This window comes from Caretta caretta, chromosome 4 (genome assembly GCF_965140235.1).
Source record: "Caretta caretta isolate rCarCar2 chromosome 4, rCarCar1.hap1, whole genome shotgun sequence".
Taxonomy (NCBI): Eukaryota; Metazoa; Chordata; order Testudines; family Cheloniidae; genus Caretta; species Caretta caretta.
The window spans coordinates 39,401,134-39,415,857 of record NC_134209.1 but is presented as its reverse complement, the minus strand read 5'-3'; the positions used below and the strand labels follow the sequence as shown (position 1 = coordinate 39,415,857).

The following is a 14,724-nucleotide window of genomic DNA, read 5'->3' as shown; positions in this document are numbered from 1 at the left end:
GATGTAGCCTTTTAAAAAACAAAACAAGACATGCCTTTCCAGACAATGCCAGCAAGCGCTTTTACTATTTTCCCAGCTACTGTTGCTGTCTCATTATTAGGTTTGGATTTTAAAAGGTGAGCAAAGACACTTCTATCCTCTACATTAGTAGCCATACTGGCATACACAATAGAAACTGACCAGGATTGGATTTTTAAAAAATATTCACCCTTTTGAGAACAAGCAGAACCTGATATTGACTTCTTAGTCTGGGAGGAACCAGACTTGATGATGATGCAGATGCTGGTTTACCAGTCATTTCAGCAAACATTTACAAAGGTCTTCTCAAGCAGCTACTGGGGCTTTTCAAAATTCCCTTCTATTTTTTTTAACTTCATGTTTACTTATTAGCTTTGGTCGCATGACACGGGTCTTGCTGGAAACATGTATATAGCAAATATGTATTAATGAATTGGGAAATCCAAACAGGAAGTAAAGACATGGAAAAAAAAAAGTATGATCCAAAAGTTAAAGTTAAAACAAAACTAATTTTAGATTTATTCCCAGAGATCTACCTATTCATGTTTTGAAGCGTAAATTATGAGTAAGACTCATACTTCAATGGGTCCTGAAACCACAGAAAAAACCCCCAGACAACATATGCTTCTTTTATCCCACCCTGCAAGAAGGGATATGGTCGAAAGGTCTCTGCTTTTAGTCTATGCAGTTTGAGTACAAATGGTCTAAGTGTTCTTGAGAACTCAGTTTTGAAAGACCAAGGAAAAACAGTGCCAATAACACCCCTGTAACACCTTCTAGGGCTTTTACATCTAAAGCCTAGTCACGTGAAGAGTGATAGTTGGTGAAAACATTTTAAGCAGCTACTGATCTCTCTTCTCAAATTTTCTGTGCCACCTAAACTACATTAAAACAGTCAATTACAAGCTAACATGATGCTGACAGCCTCTTCAGAGAACATACATGCCAACCCTTCCTGTTTAGAAGGGTTTCTTGCTATTTTATTTTAGAAACTCCTAGGCCAAGATATTTAAATTCAGTCCAATAGATATGTCCTATTGAATTTAATAGAGATTAAACTAATAGGGATCTCTAGAAATTAAGTAAAATTCTATAAAGGTTACTCTGAAAATTTATGTAACTGAATAGAGAATGAGTACTTGTAGCACCTTAGAGACTAACCAATTTATTTGAGCAGAGCTTTCGTGAGCTACAGCTCACAAAAGCTCTGCTCAAATAAATTGGTTAGTCTCTAAGGTGCTACAAGTACTCCTTTTCTTTTTGCGAATACAGACTAACACGGCTGTTACTCTGAAACCTGAATAGAGAATGTCTCCTTCATATACACTTTGTAAAAGATAATATCTCTGCAACAGAATTATTCAGATGGTTTATTAAAAGTTCTATAAGAAGGATATCTACCTCTATTAAATCCCCCAAGACTTTTACAGAACAGCTTGTTTTTCTCTCCTGATATTGGTGTGTTTAAGAACACCCTCTTCTTTCAGAAAGGGGAATCTAGAAAGTAAATACAGCATAACGACAAACAACTCCCACCCTCAACTGGCTGGAAATCCTGAAAGAACAGCTCCTGCTGCAAGTTTTCTAGCCAGGGATGCTCACACACGTGTGTGTCAATTCTATTTTCTATTCAAATGTGTTTGTCCTTCCCTAGTATTTACATATAAAAAAGGTTTTCCAAATAAAAACGTGTAAACCAATAGCTGCTGTAGATAAACCATCATTACTAATCCTGTTAGCAGGTTTCTTTTGCTTACTCAAAATAAGGAAAAACAGGGAATGGGGAGCTGAACTGAAGTCATATTTCACTATTTCACAAGAGTGATACCAGAAATATATATCATGTTGTACTACATCACAGCTATAAAATATGGCAGGCTTTCTGTTTGCTTATAGATGACTGTGGTTTTGGAGATATGCCCATTGGTGTTGCGGGCTTAGAAGTTCTAGTGGTGAATTCTGCAGATACAAATGATAATTGTTGTACTACATAATCCTCCCACAATATTTCATCCTGTATCTCTTCCTCCTCCACTAGGACTTCCTCTTCACCCTATTTTCTGTAACCTCAGTATCATCCTTAGTCCTAATTTTTCTCTACTGATACATAATCCATGTCTGTATATAGTAAACTGTTTTATTTCAGTGTAGGAAACCTGGGTTCTATTCCCAGCTCTGCCTCTGGCAGATTGGGGGATCTTAAACAAGTCACTTCACTGCTCTGCGCCACAGTTTGCCCATCTGTGAAACAGGGATAATGATACCAACCTTCTTTGTAAAGTGCTTTAAGATCTACTGATAAGAAGCACATCATATTATTGTATGCACAAAGCCTCAGGCCTTCTAAACTCCTGGAGAGGATACTCATAGGGCAAGATAGGTCATCAACATAATGTACAACAGCTACACAGAGGAACCTGCTTTTTGTAGTTTTAACCATGTCTGGCCTTTAGCTCACTGTAAAACTTTTAGACTGTATCTACACAAGGCTTTTCGCTGAAAAAATTCCCTTTGCCAACATTGGTGCAGCTCCATGAGTGGGACCACCAGTGGAAACACTAGCGCAGGCAGAGCTCCAGGCAGTCGCTGGCATTTTAAAGACCATGTTGTCTAAACCTACTTAAAGCAGGTATATACAACAAAGAGGTAGAATCGCTGGCAGCTATCTGTGTCTTGCACTCCCATCATTGCTACCACCGATGGAGCTGCACTAATGGGAAATTATTCAGGGGAAAAAAAAGTCTGTTGCAGAGAAGGTTTCACTGTGGCAGTCATTTTGTTTCCACAGGTATCCCACTACCTATTTGGTTTGTATTAGTCCTAATACCTGGCAGTATTACCTAATACCTAGGTAATGGCAGAATAAGATGTGATCATTAAGGTAAACTATTGTTCTGAGGAATGGCTTTGGAAATACTGGGAATTTGAAAGTTGCATGCACACTCGCCAGTATGGCATGCATAATTACACATTTTATATGTACACCTAACTGCTACTGTTACAAGTGAGACCCCCTAAATTATTATAACTGAAAGAGATTAGATGCAAAATTATTTTCCTCAATTTTTAGGTTTGTTTGCTCTTAACATCATTTTGTATACAGTCAACTTCACTCTTACACTCATCGTATGACTGGATCTTTTATACAGCAAGAGGGGAAAGAACATTTTAAAAAACATGAAAGGTGTTTATAAAAATCACAAAAATTGACGGGGGTCTCTGAGGCAGCTGAAACATGTGAAACTACATTACAGAAACTGCTTAAATCTCAACTTGACATCATCCTTTTAATCTCTCAGCAGATCCTTTCCTTTTTTACATATTACTAATGTCTTTTTCCCCCTCTGTGACTTCAGTACTGGGTGTGTTTGAGATTTTTTTAAAAGAGTGTTATACTGAATGTACAGTTTTAGACATGCTATTGAAAAGAAAATACGTTAAAAATAGTTGCATATTACTGTATCACAGAGAGGCAGCCTTCTCCAGTGCTGTTAAGGGGCTGCAGAATTTAAATTGCTACATTTCTCCAGCCACTAACAAATCTGTAGATCGTCTAATTTTTTTACGTCAACCCAGAATGATGACATCGTACGCTGGTTTTTCTACTAACACAATCTTTGTTATTTGCTATGGCTAGTTATGATTTTCTGTTTGATGGGACTCAGGAGGTTTTGGCCTTGTGTATCTTAAAACTGATAAAATTTCAGATGGAAATGATTTTTCCTCTTGATTTGGGATCTTAGATAATACTTTAGTTCTTTTTAAACAATAATTTTACACTCCATCTTAAAAATTCTTTCAGCAAAGGATGCATTACCAGCCATCAAGGATGTCTTTCCACAGAATCTGCATAGAATTATAGCCTACAGAAAGTCTGTGAGTGCTTGTGACAATAAAATGATGAACAAAGACTAGGGGCCACATTTTCAAATGTGCTCAACACCCACAACTACTCTCAACAGAAGTTTCTGGATGCTGAGCACTTTTGAAAATATGGCCACTTAATATCGTACCTTAAGTGGGAGCTGAAATCTTATGAAAATGTAGACACTTTTTAAAAGATCTAAATGAGCGCAACTGGGTGCTGACTGAGCTCTTTTGAAAATATGGCCATAGATTTTCTACAAGAAACAATTACTTTATTGAGCTAAACATTTGATAGCATGGGGAAATTTATCAGACAAACAGTAATAATACTGTGGGAATGGCTGTCTTATCTGTATAATTAATCCATGTACAATACAACCAAACTTTTTGCTGCCTTTAAGGTTTAAGACAGGTTGGGAATAATCTACATAAAAGTTGCAGAATATGCTCCACCATTGAGCCTAATAAGGTTAATTGCCCCGATATTGTGCGACTGATGCCAACTGTTTAAGATAAAATTTGTAAATAATAACTGGCACTAAATGTAATGTGAAAATCAGTGAGGAATATGTAGTTCTTGTAACTTACACCTGTGTTTTGCTTTGTTCCTGCAGAATGGGCAGTGTTCCCTCATTAATCTTACTTCACTGAGCATCCCTGGAAACCTAATGACTTTCCTTACTAAGGGGACTTCTAGATTATGACTAGCACTTAGGGAAGGAATAAAAAATGAAGTAGTGACCTAATGACAGATAGCGATATGTTAATATTTGCTCTACACACATAAATTGTGCTTCAAGCATATTGATCCTGAGTAAAATAAGAAAAAGAACAGCCACACCGGATCAGACCAAAGGTCCATCTATCCCAGTATCTGTCTTCTGACAGTAGCCAATGCCAAGTGCTTTAGAGGGAATGAACAGAACAGATAATCATCAAGTGATCCATCCCCTGTCACCCATTCCCAGCTTCTGTCAAACAGAAGCTAGGGACACCATCCCTGCCCATCGTCGCTCATGGCCAAAGTTGGCATCTGTAGCTCCAGCCCCAGGGTCGGTGCCTATACAAGGAGCTGCACATTAACTTCTGAAGAGCTGCATGTGGCTCTGGAGCCACAGGTTGGCCACCCCCGATCTAGCATATTGCTCCTTAGTTGTCTCTTTTCCAAGCTGAAAAATCCCAGTCTTATTAATTTTTCCTCATATGGAAGCTGTTCCATACCCCTAATCATTTTTGCTGCCCTTTTCTGAACCTTTTCCAATTCTAATATATCTTTTTTGAAATGGACGACCAAATCTGCATGCCGTATTCAAGATGTGAGTGTACGATGGATTTATATAGAGGCAATATGATATTATCTGTCTTATATCTATTCCTTTCCTAATGATTCCCAAAATTGTTAGCTTTTTTGACTGCCATTGCACACCAAGTGGATGTTTTCAGAGAACTATCCACAGTGGATAGGCAATGGAGGGGGGGGCAGTGGGCACCAAAATACAAGTTTGCCCAGGGCGCCATTTTCCCTAAGGTCGGCCCTGTTTGTAATTGTATGATATTAAATTTTTTTGTAAAACAGTCAAATTGTAACCCAGGAAACATACATACTTCCCCTTCTTCTAAATGAGAATTGCATATGAGTATCCAGAGTCGAACTTGATCATTTACGGCGAATGAATAATTTCTCAAGTAACTAAAAACGAACAAACAAACAAAACAAACCCCCTCCGTCCAACACATTTCTAAGCTCCAACACACTGTCATGCACCACCAGTTGCACTTTCAGTGCAGGCTCTGGAGTGTAATACAGACAGGGTGGGATTCCCCATTTAAACAAGAACACTGACATACATTGTGGAGAGAGGGGGCTCTGGAGGTAGCGGGCTCTGGAGGTAGCAAGAGCTCCATCAGTTCTTTTTCGTGGTGGTGGTGGCCAGGGATTCTCAATGGCCCTTGGTTGAAAGCTGACCACTGAAAATTGGAAGTGCTGACCTTCTGACTGGTTGGTGGTGCAATGTCAATACGCAAATAACATAGGTAAAACTCAGGACAGCAACGTGAGTTTTAAAAGTCTGGGTTTGGGGAGGCTGAAACCTGTTTTCAAAATGAGATTTGGGAGGTAGAACTCAGGCTGTCTGGGATTTAATTCACATAAAACAAAACACATGACAACAGTCGCTTAGGCCGCAATTGTATGTAGTATAATTCATATTATACAACATAAAATATTTCAAAACATCACTAGTAAAATTAGAAAATCACTGGAGTACCTCTATTGCTTATTTTATTTATGTGCCTCAAAGAATCCAGAGGTCTGTGAGAGGCAAGAAATCTGATTTTAAAGAACATCATCCTACCTAGGGCCTCATGTGTTCTTCAACCTTTGGAATACCAATAGGAGTCACTCGCTGGATTGAAGCTGATAGGTGCCTAAATCCTTTTGTGAATGTATCCCTAAATCCCAGAATCAGGCTCCACTGGGATTCACAAAACCCCCACTCAGCTGCCTCCCACACCTTGTTAGTGCTTAGAAAAATCACTCTCCGCCTACATTTGTGCAGTAAAAGTTTCCAAGGAACTATGTTTCAGCCTCTGGGCATGCACACCACAGCTCCATGCCAGCTTATGGAGGCCTCAGGCCCAAATTGATTCACAAACTGGATGAAGACAGGCATTCCTCCACCTAACTCGCCTGCAGGGCCCCATCCAGTGAACGTGTTCAGACCTTGTCTACTGGATCGGGGCCCCAGTAGGTGAACTCACACAAAATGGGGAAGGGGGAGGGTAAGAAAGAGGACCACCCTCATAACTTTTAGCCCAGTGGTTAGGATACTCACCTGGGATGTGGGAGATCCCCAGTTCAAGTCCACCCTCCACATAAGGGGAGAAGGGATTTGAACTGGGCTTTGCCACCCTCAAGTAAGTGCCCTAACCACTGAGCTATAGGATATTCTGAGGGGGTGGGGGGGTCCCTCAATCTCTCCTGTTGAAGCTATTCCATTGTGAGTAATAAAAAAAGTCACTGCAGCAGGGGAACTGGATCCTGGCTCTCCCAGGTGAGTGCTCTAATCACCAGGTTACCGTCCTTCTCACGTTTGCACACACTCTCTCTTGCCCAGTGATTCTTTCATTATTTAATCCAAAGTGGGACAGCTTCAACAGGAGAGACTAAGGGAGACCCACATCAGAATATCCCTTAGCCCAGTGGTTACAGCATTCGCCTGAGAGAGGTTCTGAAGAGAGATTTGCCACCTTTCTCCCCATCAGGACGAGGGATCTGAAATGGGGGGCATGGAGGGAAGTCTTCTTCATCTTGCGTGAGTACCCTATCCACTGGTCTAAACGTTAAAAGGGAGGTCTCTCCCTCTGGTCCCTGGCATCTTGCTAAAACAGCATAGGAGGCTAACCTGAGGACAAGACTGGCAGCAAGGAATCTCAATGAGAGGGAGATATATCCCTGCAGCCTGATTTTAGGCACCCATCTCCAAGAGAGAAGCAGGGCTTAGCACACACCCCTTGACGTGGCATCTCCCCCTAGGTAAATTAGACAACGAGCCACCCAGCGTGCTGGCTTCTGCATAATCCCATTCTGAGGCACCCATCTCTCCCCATTAATTGTACAGGGAACCTCAGTGCCTAACCTTCTAGCTGCCTAAAAATTAGGCATGGTAATGCTCAGCCTTACCACATGTACATTTCTTTGTTAGTCTAGCCCACAGTGTTTTACCTTAACTAATTCTGGGCCTTACAACAGGAAGAATTTAATTAATTTGGTGCTGGATTTCACTGGTGCTCAGTCTGACAGTGTAGCTAAATACTAATCTAGAGATTTTACTTATAAAATGGGACAGAGACAGAATAATTCAGAAACACGCTGGTTTAGTCCTTGGCCTCTCAGATGAAATTGTCAACGAAGACAGACCCTGATTTAACAAGGTACTTAACCACACGCTTGAACTAAAGATGGGGTGGTCTCATGGATTTCAATGGAACTACTCATGTGCTTAAAACTAGGCACGTGCTTAAGTACCTTTGGAAATGAGGACATAATTACTGAGACAATATTGGACAATAACTTCATAATTAGTGACTGTTGTGATTATGATTTTGGCAAGGCAGAAATTTTTCTAAGCCTATCACACAGTCCACATAGTGGCCATCATATGGGAACTTTAAGGGCTGGGGCTGAAAGTGACCTAGAGCTGAGTGTCTAGAACTCTTTTTCCATTTTTTAAAAATAATTAACTCCACTATTTTCACCTTTGGAGCAGGAATCCCCTGCAGGATAAATCCATCAGTAAATTGACAGAAAGTTGTTTGGAAATGTTCTTGCTTGCTAACTGAGTAAATAAGATTCTCTCTCCCTTCAAGATACTTTTAAATGTAAATGTATAGCTGGGAAACAACAGTGATCTATAAGGCAGGAACGTTTTGTTCAGATTAATTTCTTTTCTGAAGTGGTCTCTCACGACACATGATCGTCTGATAACACAGTGTGTCCACAGACCACAGAGGTTTCTGAGCCATAGTTTCTCTTGGCACAAAAAGCTAACAATAAATGAATAAAAACATTCATTTCTCAGTTACATCTTTTCAACCTCTGAGTCAGTGGGGTAGGATATGTGTGTAACTAAAAGGGAAAACTTGGTTCCATAAATTAGCCTATGAATTTTAATAATTATAACAACATACTCCATAACCCTCATACACAGAAAGGGCTGCCAATTTGGTTCCCATGCTCCTAGAACAGGTCCACTGTACATAAGAAACACCATACATGGGGTCCTACAATTGAAGGGCATTTTCTGGGTTAGCTCATGGACCATTATATATGTAGCAGCATATGGAAAGCAAAAAAGGACAAAGCAACACTGATTAGAAAGGGGAACTTGATTTTTCATGAAAATTCCAATAGTTACGAAGTGTTGAGTTTGTGATGTAGTGATGCTTCCCTATAGATATCTATTGCTAAGCATTACTGAAATCACATAGTTTCAGCCAAATAAGAGTAATCAAGCTTTAATCAAGCTTTAATCAAGCTTAAAGAAAAATACCTAAAATCATTGTGAAACTACATATATATAATTGTAAGAAGTAGGAAATGTTTAAAAGATGGTACTAAATTAACCAGCGCTCTCCATCCCTCCCCCCCCAATCCTTCCTCATTTTCCTTTTCAATCACAAGTACTTTTTTCCAGGGCATTTTTCACTGTGCAACACAGCTTCAAAATTCACCGAATGATTGAGATAACCCAGGGTTCCCTGTCAGTCACAAAATTACTTCACTGAGGAAGTCAGTATTTTTTAGAGCTACACAACTCCTCACCAAAATGAAACCAAATCATTCTCAGTTTCATAATGTTAACTCTCTCCAGCACCTATTGACTAGTTATTAATGAAACTAATTTAATTTTGTGACGACTTTTTTTGTTAATGTAAATTTCTTCCATTAAAAGGGATATGGGGGGGGAAGGGTCTGGGCAGGAAGGGAAAAGAAAAGCTTTCCACCTGTTAAAATCAATACTACAGTCTGAAATTATTCACAGTTCTTGCAGACATTTTACCAAAGCTAGTTCTTAGAAGGCTAAATAAAAATTCAAGTGTATAAATGTTGTGGACAGATCCTTTGCTAGTGTGCATATCATAGCTCTGGGAGCGCCATTTCAGAAATATTTGGGCGGGGGGGCAGGAGGAAGTTGTGTTTCAGTATATATAACATTATATGTTATTATATTGTAGCCTGAAAAGTCGCGGGGGGGGGGGGGGAGGGAGCAGGAAAGCGTGGGAGAGGAAGTAGAAGACATAATGGAGCATATAGCCCTATGAAAAGTCTGGGTGGGGGGCAAACTAAGGTCGGGGCAAGGCACTGCCCCCTCCCCCCTTTGCCTCATAGCTTGAATGTCAATGAATCACAGAACTATGACAATTTACACCATCTGAAGAACCACATTTGAGTCTTTAAATAGCATACTGTTTTTGCATTTTAGCAACTCAATTATTGCTCATTAATTGATATAGATGACAAAATACTGCAACCCCCCCCCCAATCAGCAAATGACAGAAGTGTGGCTCTAAACCAGAAAAAAAACAAAACAAAACCCCAACCCCTTCTTTGGCTAGCAGAATATTTAGAAAAGTAAACAAATTCACAGTAAACTGCAAATAAGTTCCCGAATTCAAAATGAAACAGTTGGTCACATTATTCACTCATTACATCAGTTTTGTGGAGTAACACTGCTACAAATCTGGTGTACTGGAGTGGAGCATCAAACCCTTTACTACTGCTTTGATTTTTCTTCTTCGGAAGAGAAAGAGAGGAAAAAAGGACTTAAATTTGTCAATTTATGTTATCTATATTTTCCTCTCAAACTTTTCATTTTAACAAGTGTGTATAAGTTTTTGCAAGGACTAGTGCCTTTTAAAATTTACCATTTTTAACTGAAAACTGAAATGTATCGTTAAACTAATAGCAATGCTTAATTCATAAAACCACAATCCCGCAAACTCTTACATGCATAATTAATTTCACTTGTCTGAATAATACATGATCATATACAGAAGCATTTGGGGGATCAGGGCACATAATGTAATTCATCTTAATGCAGACTCCATTTTGTATGTAAGTTTCAGAAACTATTTCCTATTTTTTGTTCACGTGAAGTGAGTAACTTAAAAATGCTCATTCATTCATGTCAACAAATGCTACTCAAATAAAAAATAATGGAGAGCTGAAATCCTCTTATTTTTTAGGGTCAAATGTAACAAACAATTAAATAGCTATTATTTTTCATCCATGATAATTTCATTTTCATTATTTAGTACTGAAGATCCCATTTACTGCTTTTGAAATTATTTAATTAGCTGCAGTATTCCCTATACTTAGAATGGAATTATTGAAAATATCAGAAATAATGCTTACACCAGTCATACTGGTAAGTGACTAGTTTTTAAGGGAATCCAAACAATGCAATGTAGTAGAAACCGTGATTTTTCTTTCAGATGAAGTAGGAATTTCACATGTAAAATCAAAGGGACATTTGAAAAATCACTGTATTTTCAGACTGAAATTCTGTGCCTCCTCTAGTTACAAGTAACCCCTACAAAGTTAAAAAATAATTCTCTCCCTTTCCTTTTTCAGTTTGTTTCTTTTGTGGACTTGAAAGCACTTTATACACAGCGAGTTTCTCCCGAGCTTACGAACCTTTACAAACTTTAACAAAAGAGTAGAAAAACCATATACATTTTTTATTTACAATATTCTTGACGAAGAAATATCACAGCATGAAATTTAAAGTGTGCACTAACAGAAACTGGAATTTTTGAATTTGCATAATTGAAAAAAAAAATCAAGTGGACAGTCACCCTTTAAGGAAAATCCACAACACAGTCATTCACAATAAGTCATTCATTTATTGAAAGACTAGTTAAGTGACCAGTAACACTTCATTTCTGGTCCAATGACTCCATAAATCGATGGAGGAGGGAGATAGGGAAGGGGGTCAATCAATCATATTGACAGGTTCTCATATACAAGCAATGAGGTTTTCAGAATAAGAAACACACCACACTTAAGCTCTCATTTTGTAAACTCACCTAAGGTTCAGTACATTACATTATTGTAGAGTGTCCCAAGCCATATGTGCTCCTAGCAGGCAGCACCTGCTGGACACCTATTGCTTTGGACCTGCTCAGATTATTTTAACAATAATTCCCCATTTTTTTCTCCTTTGTTTGCTTTTAAAGCTAATACTAATGAATCTGGATATACCCTGGAGAAATAGCTCTACGCCGTTTACTGTATATCAGTCTTTTGGATGAGAACTTAAAAACATTATAGGAGTACTTGTGGCACCTTAGAGACTAATAAATTTATTGAGCATAAGCTTTTGTGGGCTACAGCCCACTTTATCAGATGCATAGAATGGAACATATAATAAGAAGATCTATATACATACAGAGAACATGAAAAGGTGGAAGTTGCCATACCAACTCTAAGAGGCTAATTAATTAAGATGAGCTATTATCACCAGGAGAAAAGACACTTTTGTAGTGATAATCAAGATGGCCCATTTCAGACAGTTGACAAGCAGCTGTGAGGATACTTAACATGTCCAACTCTGTCCACATATCTATTCAAGTGACACCATCATAGGACCTAATCGCATCAGCCACGCCATCAAGGGCTCGTTCACCTGCACATCTACCAATGTGATATATGCCATCATGTGCCAGCAGTGCCCCTCTGCCATGTACATTGGCCAAACCGGACAGTGTCTATGCAAAAGAATAAATGGACACAAATCTGACATCAGGAATCATAACACTCAAAAACCAGTAGGAGAACACTTCAACCTCTCTGGTCACTAAGTAACAGACTTAAAGGTGGCAATTTTGCAACAGAAAAACTCAAGAATAGACTCCAACGAAAAACTGCTGAACTTAAATTATTTTGCAAACTAGATACCATTAACTTGGTCTTGAATAGAGACTGGGAGTGGCTGGGTCATTACACAAATTGAATCTATTTCCCCATGTTAAGTAGCCTCACACCTTCTCGTCAACCCCCTCCCCCAATCAGTTTCTTTTACATTATAAATCCCGCCAGGCCAAAACCTGCTGTCAGTTGTACCAGCGTCAATCCGGAGTTACTCCGCAGCGGCACCGGTTAAAGGGAGCGTAGCACTCTCCCCGCAGCAGCTGACTGGTGTGAAGCTCATCCCTCTTCACACGCATGACGGACGGATGGGCGGGCGGGCAGCCCGAACAGGAATGAGGAAGTGAAGCAGCTGGTGAAGGTGAATGTTTAAAAAGGCACCAGAGCAAGCGCCCGGGCGGCTCCAGCCTAGGCGGACAAAGACCCGACATTGATGTATGTACTCACCCTCACGCGGGAGCGTACTCCGGCTCGGCCCCGCTCCTTCTCCAGGCTGGCCGCACTCCGGTGCGTCGGCAGGGGGTGAGCCCCGCTCGGGGCAGCCGCTCAGCCTTGCACGTCGCTTGCCGCCGCCGCCTTTTGCAAGAGTCAGCGCGGCGCCATGTAAACCAGGCTGCGAAGCGGAGCGGCCGGCGGGAGCAGCCGCCTCGTCCTCCTCCCCTGCAGCCCCAGCGCAGCGGGGATTTTCCCCCGTGTGCTGGAGAGCGGCCCGGGCGGCTCCGTCCCACAGACCTGTCAGCAGCTGCCCTTTCGCAGCGAGTTACCTCCCCTCTCCCTCCCCTGCCGCTGCCGCTGCTCTCACTTCCTTCCTGGCTGGAAATTCCCACTGACGTTTCGAGAGCGAGAGAGAAGCGGAGGCCGCCGCGGAAGGGCGGGGAGGTTGCACACGAGAGAGGCGCTCCAAAGGCGGAGCAGCTCCCGGGATGCCTGCGGCGGCAGCGGGTAGCGCGGGTTAGTGCTGCGGCAGGGCCCTGCTCTGAGACCCGCTGTGGCCAGGATTCGAGTTGGGGAAGATTTAAAACAAAACAAACAAACAAAAAAACCAAGCCGTTAGCGTTATTGTTAATTATTTATATGCTAGTAGCAGCCAGAGACCCCCAATCAGGTCCGTGGCTAGTGTGCTGTACGGGGGAGATACACGCTGGGGAGGGGCAGTCTCACCTCTGAAGAGCTCACCCTATTCCTTAGTGAAATCCACACAGCGAAATCCTCTCCCACCTCTGAGAGAAAAGGGACTGTAACACACCTCCCCTCCCAATTCTCTCCCACCCGGGGCCGGATTAATGTAGGGGCTGCAGCCCAGGGCCTTGGGCTAAGGGGGCCCCCACGGGCCAGCTGTGGCCCGCTGCTTCCTTTCATCAGGGCCCCGGCAAGTCTCCATGCCACGGGCAAGACACCGGTCCCTGAACGTTGGTGCTTCCCCCAGGCCTAGAGCTGCAAGCGCTGGCTTACCAATGTGCCCCTGCAGGCCATAGGTGAAGGGCATTCAGGGAATCAATGTGTGCTGCCCCCAGAGCCCGCTCCACTGGTACCCCGGCCAATGGGAGCTGTAGGGCGGTGCCTGCATGCACAGGCAGCGTGCACCATGCAGAGCGGCCTGGCCCGTCTGTTTAGGGGCTAGACATGCTGACCACCTCAGGGAGCAGAGCAGGCAGGGATCCTGCCTTAGCCCTGCTGCGCTGCCGACCAGGACCCAGCGGAGTTGAGCACCTCGCTGTCAGAGCCTGCACCCCAATCCCCAGCCCCAACCCACTCCAAACCCCCAGGGGCCCCAGAAAATCTAATAGCTCCAGGCCCACAGGAGAGTTAATCCGGCCCTGCTCCCCAGAAAAGGGACTGCGACACACATGCACTTTCTGTGCTAGCAGGGCCAGTGTTAGATTTGCTGGGACGCAGGGCAGAAACTAAGGAGTGGGTCCCCACCTTGAGGCCCGCCACCCATAACTTAGTTTCTCAGGGCCCCTGGACAATTGCCCTGCTTGATACCCCCTACTACCAGCCTTGTGTGCTGGAGAGAAACTGCCCTTCCCCCACAACCCTCCTGCCCTAGAGAGGAAGAAGCTTGTAATAAACCCACATCGAACAAGATCTTTCTTCCACGGAAGCTGCAACTGCGCACACACAGAAAAATCTTCCAGCCTAGAGGGAGATATTTGAATACATGAGCCTTGTCTACACTAGTGAATTTACACAGAAAATTCCCACTGTTATTAACATAGGTTTTTCAGCACCAGTCTTTATACCATATCAGTTAAAAGCGGATGGTTTAAATCAAGACAGTCCTGAAAACAGCCACTACAGCATAAGCAAAGCTCTTGAGGCATCCATCCTCCTTTTCTATATGCTTGTGCCGCACTTAGAACAACAGGGCCCCAGGTTGGCTAGCCTATGGTAAATAATAATAATAA

The 14,724-nt window shown here is 42.0% G+C and overlaps 1 protein-coding gene across 5 annotated transcripts in view; it reads right to left on the bottom strand.

Annotated features, from left to right (window-relative positions):
- Positions 1-13,074, bottom strand: part of NFKB1 (nuclear factor kappa B subunit 1) — a 94,479-nt gene extending 81,405 nt beyond the window's left edge. For 3 of the 5 annotated variants that reach the window (XM_048846859.2, XM_048846863.2, XM_048846861.2), the window contains exon 1: positions 12,764-12,895. The gene's annotated coding sequence lies outside the window, so the exon portion shown is untranslated. Of the gene's footprint in view, positions 1-12,511; positions 12,574-12,758 lie in introns of those variants that run through there. The other 2 variants (XM_048846864.2, XM_048846860.2) reach the window with 2 other exon arrangements.
- Between the last annotated feature and the right edge of the window lie 1,650 nt (positions 13,075-14,724).